The sequence below is a fragment of the Phragmites australis genome, chromosome 5 (genome assembly GCF_958298935.1).
Source record: "Phragmites australis chromosome 5, lpPhrAust1.1, whole genome shotgun sequence".
Lineage (NCBI taxonomy): Eukaryota > Viridiplantae > Streptophyta > Magnoliopsida > Poales > Poaceae > Phragmites > Phragmites australis.
The window spans coordinates 38,431,912-38,438,429 of NC_084925.1; the positions used below are offsets into that span (position 1 = coordinate 38,431,912).

The 6,518-nt window shown below is 41.1% G+C and overlaps 1 non-coding gene across 1 annotated transcript; it reads right to left on the bottom strand.

Moving 5' to 3' along the window:
- Nucleotides 1-4,216: 4,216 nt before the first annotated feature.
- TRNAM-CAU (transfer RNA methionine (anticodon CAU)) lies at nt 4,217-4,288 on the bottom strand. Its single transcript has one exon. It is a non-coding gene; the product is annotated as a tRNA-Met (tRNA).
- Nucleotides 4,289-6,518: the final 2,230 nt, after the last annotated feature.

Consider the following 6,518-nt stretch of genomic DNA (forward strand, 5'->3'; position numbering starts at 1 on the left):
ACAAAGCCCACGTGTCTGAAGGCCCACTCACTCTCTTCGGAACTGGATCCCCACGAACAACCATTTGCTTGGACAATTATCATCAACAGTAATCGAAGGGGTTCATTCCAGGCAAAGATAGAAGAGTGGATATGGGGGAATTCAGCCCTACTCTTGACCTCTTTGATCTTTTATATAAGTGGGGAAGGAGAGGTAAATCTTTCTCTCCAACTCTTGGTGGGATACCAAAATTACAAGGAGGCCCTTGATCCTTTATATGAGCTGCTCTATTACACATGCTTCTTTCTAAACCTAGACCTTCCCCCCAACAGTCTCTTTGTCGTGAAGCTGCTTACATATGCCTCTTGCGCTCACAACATGGATATGCAATTCTGTATACTGCATTCTGACTTGCACTTGCTAAATTGAGGGTTGAGTTTGCAAAGCGCAAGCATACTCTTTTTTGGGTAAAACTTTATCAGTATTTTAGGGGATTGGATGCGCACTTGTAATTGACTTATGTTTTTTTATATGCTAGTACCAACCTGTTGATCTCGTATTCTTGTTTTAAGCCTCAACATGGGGTACAAGCTGTAGTATCTGAATGTACGCCCAAATGCACACGAACACCCTACACATCCACATACATATACGCATACACATACACCCTAAAGCACATGCTAGACCTACAACATCTACACACAAGCGCTCGAGGTTGTCTAGAAAAATAAGTGATACGAGACCAGGAGTCAACCTTCGGCCGATCGTTTTCTCACCAACAAACAAACCATCGTGCTAATATCATATTCTTGCTCAGCCAACAACTTCCATTTGTTAGTTTACCAGTGCCACCCAATGCACAGGTATGGAAATGGCGAGCCAAATGGGTGCACTGGGCTCGAAACTGTTGCTTACTGATTAATCGAGATCACCAGTCCTAGATTGAAGAGAGCGTTAGTTGATTAGTCGAATATGTTGGCAAATCGCCTTAAGGTGATTCTACCAGAAATCATTGGGGAGACACAAAGTGCCTTTGTTCCGGGATGACTAATAACTGATAATGTGTTGATTGCGTATGAATGCATACATGCAATTAAGAAACGGACAGGAAAGCAAGATCTCTGTGTGGTGAAACTAGATATGCACAAGGCCTATGATCGTATCGAGTGGGGTTTTCTGAGGAGAATTATGCTGGCACTCGGTTTTGCAGAACAATGGGTTGATTTGGTAATTGTGCGTGTCACATCTGTCAACTATTCCGTAAGATTTAACTCTGTTGAGACGGATGTTTTCTTGCCAACTAGGGGCCTACGACATGGAGATCTACTATCTCCCTACCTATTTCTTTTATGTGCAGAAGGACTCTCGAGTTTATTAAACTATGAGGAGGAGGTGAGCAACTTGGTGGGTGTAAAAGTTTGTAGAGATGCCCCACCGGTCTCTCATCTGTTATTTCATGATGATTCTTTGATTTTGATGAAAGCAAACTTGGATAATGCCAGGAGCTTGAAGCGTATCCTTATTAGTATTGTGCAAGCTCGGGATAGTGGATGAGTGTTGCTAAATCTGGTATATACTTCAGTCCTAATACTATGGTGGATACTAGGATGGAAGTGTGTACTAAACTTAATATTATGACGGAGTCCCTAGATGATAAATATTTCGGATGATAAATATTTGGGCCTCCCATCTATGATTGGAGCCGACAGAAGTGATTGCTTCCAGTTTTTAGTGGACAGAGTTGTGAAACGAGTTGAGGGATGGAAGGAGAAATTGTTATCTCTAGGAGGAAAGGAGGTTTTATTGAAGGTGGTTGCTCAAGCAACACCGACTTATGCGATGTCGGTATTCAAGATTCCAAAAAAAAAATAGCAAAGGAATTTCTGACGCCATCTCGAGTTTCTTGTGGGTTGATGATGAGGACCACCAAAAAATGCATTGGATGGCTTGGTAGAGATTGTGTATACCGAAGAGAAAAGGTGGCTTGGGGTTTCAAGACCTCCACTGTTTCAACTTGGCTATGCTTGCCAAGCAGTATTGGAGATTGATGCAGAGCTCGGACTCCTTGTACGCGCAAGTGCTTCGCTCCAAGTATTACCCGAACGGTAGAATTCTAAAAGCCACAATGAAAAATGGTTCGAGTTTTACTTAGCAAAGCATCTTAGCAGGAATGAAATGTTTAAAAAAGGGAACATATGGCGGGTCGGCGATAGAACCCAAATAAGTATCTAGTCTGATCCGTTGATACCTATGAGCAACACAAGGAAAGTTCTAACACCGCGAGGGGGAGTTCTTCTGAGCACAGTGAATGAACTAGTTGACCCCATCTCTAGAGAATGGGACGAACAACTAATCATAGATGTTTTTCACCGTTGGATGTGGAATGAATATTATATATCCCAATAGCAAGACATGGTATGGAGGATTTTGTTGCTCAGCAACATATGAAATCTGGTCTTTTTTCTGTTCGATCAGCGTACCATGTAGCCTAGGATCACAAGTTCAGAACAAGCGTGATGCAGGATCAACCAGGAGGTTCAGGCTCTACACCGGTATGGGAGAAGCTTTGGAAAATGTTGGTGCCAGCAAGATCAAGATCTTTGGCTGGAGAGTACTACTCGGTACTATGTCGTGCATGAGAGTGCTAGCTAATCGTCACGTCCCGTGTTCTGGTCGATGCCCCTTGTGCCATGACGGATGTGAGGACATTAAGCACCTGCTATTTATGTGCAAACACACTACTGTAATTTGGAAGGAGTTGGGAGTGCTGGACCTCATTGAGCAGGCCCGAGCTACGGACCGGGCGGGATCCATAGCACTGGAATTTATAATCTGTGATGCCCGGCGTGCAGCGCCACTACTTGGCAAGGTTGGAATTTAGGAGCTGATTCTTGTGGCCATGTGGTATATCTGGTGGGAGCGGAGACAGGTGATCCATGGGGAGCAGATTTAGTCACCACAGCGGACTACGATGGCAATCTGTATCCTGGTAACAAGCTACTGGCAAGCTGCGCAAAAATCGGCAACGAAGAAAGAAAATGCATGGTCTAAACCATCGGTTGGATGGGTCGAACTAAACATTGATGTCGCTTTTGATGCAGATACTTTCTCAGGGGAACTGGCGCTATAATAAGAGATCATCATGGAAACTTCGTTGCAACATCAAACCAAAAGATCAGTCATGTTTATGATGCGACAACTGCAGAGGCACTGGCATTACGGGATGGGTTGGACTGGCCATCAGAAGAGGATGTAACAATTTGATTGTTCAGTCAGATTGATTGGAGGTAATCAATACTATGCATGTGGGTGGCCTCTCGGCAACTGTTGTTGCGCCAATTTATAATGATTGTAATACAAGTAAATTTTATAAAACTACAATTATTTATGTCATTATATCATAGAACTACAATTTTTTAGATCTATTTCACAAAACTACAACTACTTCGAGCATTGATAACATGAAACTATAACTTTTTGATACATGTGTAGTTGACGGATGAGATCAGACCATGTGGCACATGTATAGCTGACGGGTGGGATCAGACAAAAAATTATAGTTTTTTGTCACCTAGATGAAGTAGTTGTAGTTTTGTGAAATATATTTAAAAGTTATAGTTTTTTATAATAATATACTCCCTCCGTTCCTATATACCAGGCGTATAACTTTTGTTTGCTAATTTCTTATTAGTTGGCGCCTAAGCCTTTTGGTGACAAAACTTCCAAAGATACCCTCTACGTTAACTTCTGTGCTCCCTCGAATAGTGTACTCATTACTGCTCTCCTAAATTTTCATGCCGCTGGGCGCGGAGCTGGGCGCAGAGAATTTGCATGGCGCGGAGCTGGGCGCGGAGTATTTGTATGGCGCGGAGTATTTGCATGGAGCTGGGCGCGGAGTATTTGAATGGGACTGCACGCGGCGACGGTCTGCATGCAGCAAGGAAGAAGCTACGCGTGAGTATTTGCATGCATGCAGGCGACGGTTCGGCTGCGATGGCATTTAAGCAACCAAGGAAATACTGCACGGGGAGGGTACTTTCGTCCAAAATACGATCGAGCCGGGCGTCATTGGTCTTAGCAAAAACTCTTATACGCCAGGTATATAGGAACGGAGGGAGTAAATAGTTATAGCTTTATGAAATTTACTTTTATAATATAATAACAGAGGATTTGATAGGATCTCATTTTAATTCTGCCCTAGAGAAGTGGAAAAAACAGATGGAAGCCCAACCGAAATTATCAGAGCCAGGTTTCGATCCTGGGACCTGTGGGTTATGGGCCCACCACGCTTCCGCTGCGCCACTCTGATTTGTTGATGCATTTCAGATAAAATTTTCAATTATCTATTACATAAAATACGAGTTGGTTAATAAACCCTACTAAAATTTGAATAATTTACTCATTTTTCCATCTTAGTCCTCTAACATCCCGTCCCGTTACTAACTATGGATATAAAACTAATTTTACTAATAAAAATAAATAAATAAAAAACAGATAATCATCCCATTCTTTTTCGGATCTCATATGAAATCAAGCTACTATCTGACGTATTTGTGCTAAATGTTATCGTATTTAATATTTATATTTTTATTGTAATACATAAGTACAAAGCTAGTATTTATAAATATCAATCTACTGGCCACGCCTGGCAGAAACATGGTTTATTTTTACGGAACCAGAAGCATGAATTTCAAGTTACGGTGAGCTAATTACGCAATCAAAAGGATGCAAATGCGAGATCTAGAATCCCATAGTAAAATTGCACTTGATAACTTCGCTTCATGTCACAGGTGACCGTCTTCATCTAGAAACTGCGATTCTACTTCTAGCCAACAACATTCTCATATAAGAAAGGTCGGAAAGAAAAAAGAGATAGACAAAGAAAAGCCAAAGTGAAACGCTGTCTCCTTTTTCCCTAATCCCAAGCTGCGCAACGTCGATCACCTACGAACTTACTGCAAATCTCTGCCTTTTCCAGTTGTCCAAAAACTGAAAAAAAGAACACACACACGCCTGCTTTCCTCTTTCCACCGTTCCGGATTAGGATGTGCACGTTCTTGATGAACAACGATCTGCAGACATGCTTGACTTGACTGACTCTTTCACTTTCACAAAGCTCACACATGTGACTTTCATGGACCATCTACTTACAGCAAAACAATCGATTGAGCTGCAGTCTTTAGTCAACCAGGGTTCCTGGGTTTTCCGTATGGGTCCAAACGCATGAAAGCTCTGTGGTTCTGTGGCAGCATCTGGGCAATGGTGATGCCATGGAGAATTAGGCCACATGAGACGCATCAGTTTGCCTGGATTTGTAACTGCCCTTCCAAGCAACCAGTAGTAGTATTGTAGTAAAATCCGATTCAGAATCGCGATCACGACTGTATTTTTGTTTAATTTCCCAGAAAGCGACATCGCGTGTTCTTGTTTTACACCAGGTGTTACTTCGGACATGCATCAAGCAATTGACGGCTAACTGAGAGTCGTTGGCCGGCTGCATTGCACGTCAGCAAATCACCTTCCGTGAAGCTGTTACAATGCCAGCTTAGGATGAGATTTGCCTGCATCATTAGTCGAGAACTTTATTCGATCGAACACCTTTGGTTTATGTATAATCAGGGTGCCATGTAAACATGCGTTGTCAATGTTTCAGTTGATGGTTTAATTGGCAGGTGAACTGAGTAAACTGCAAGGAAACAGGGTGCGTTGTGAAATAAAGGGTGTATCCAGGATTCAGTTTCAGACCCTATTTCTGTTCCACTAGCTATGTCTCTATACGTTGCAACAAAAATATAAATATTAAACGTGGTAATATCAAGCACAAACTCTAGGTATGAAAATGTGTATGTTATGAGAGTGTCGCTGAACGAATACGTCGGAAGCGATGTCGTAGTTTGATTTCAAATGTGATTAAAAATGAGAAGAAGATTATCCGCTAATTTCCCTTCTAATTTTTTAATTTATTTTTATTAGTAAAATAGGTCATATGTCCGTAGCCGGTAACGAGACAGTGAGGCTGGAGTACGAGGGTAGATAGCAAAGTGGATAAATTATTTGAATTTTAGTAGTTTTTATTAGATGGAAGGAAAGTGGGGGAAAATAATATGAAAATCAACTCGTGTTTTATACTGTAGAGATTGGATGGAGGAAAAAAAATAAAAAGGCATGCAGGATCTAGCAGTCATGTTCTTTTGTGAGATTTTTTTTAACAATTTTTATTTAATATTTTAATATTAATCTCTGTGACTATATTTTTAACGACTATAGCGTGACAAGACAATGTTATCACCCAGAGGAAAAAGGCAATGTGGCACACTTCCCTGTTATGTGTTGAATAAGTAGCGTTATAATAGTTATTTGTCATGCCATGATGACTAGTGCAACTAAATGAGCTAGTTGCTAGAAGTATATAGTGGTAAGAGTTAATATTAAAATATTAGAATAAAATATTAAAGTAACAAAAAAATATCAGTATCATATCGACTGTTTGATCGTTCTTGGCAACTTCCATCATGACATCACAGCCCTGGAGATTGAAA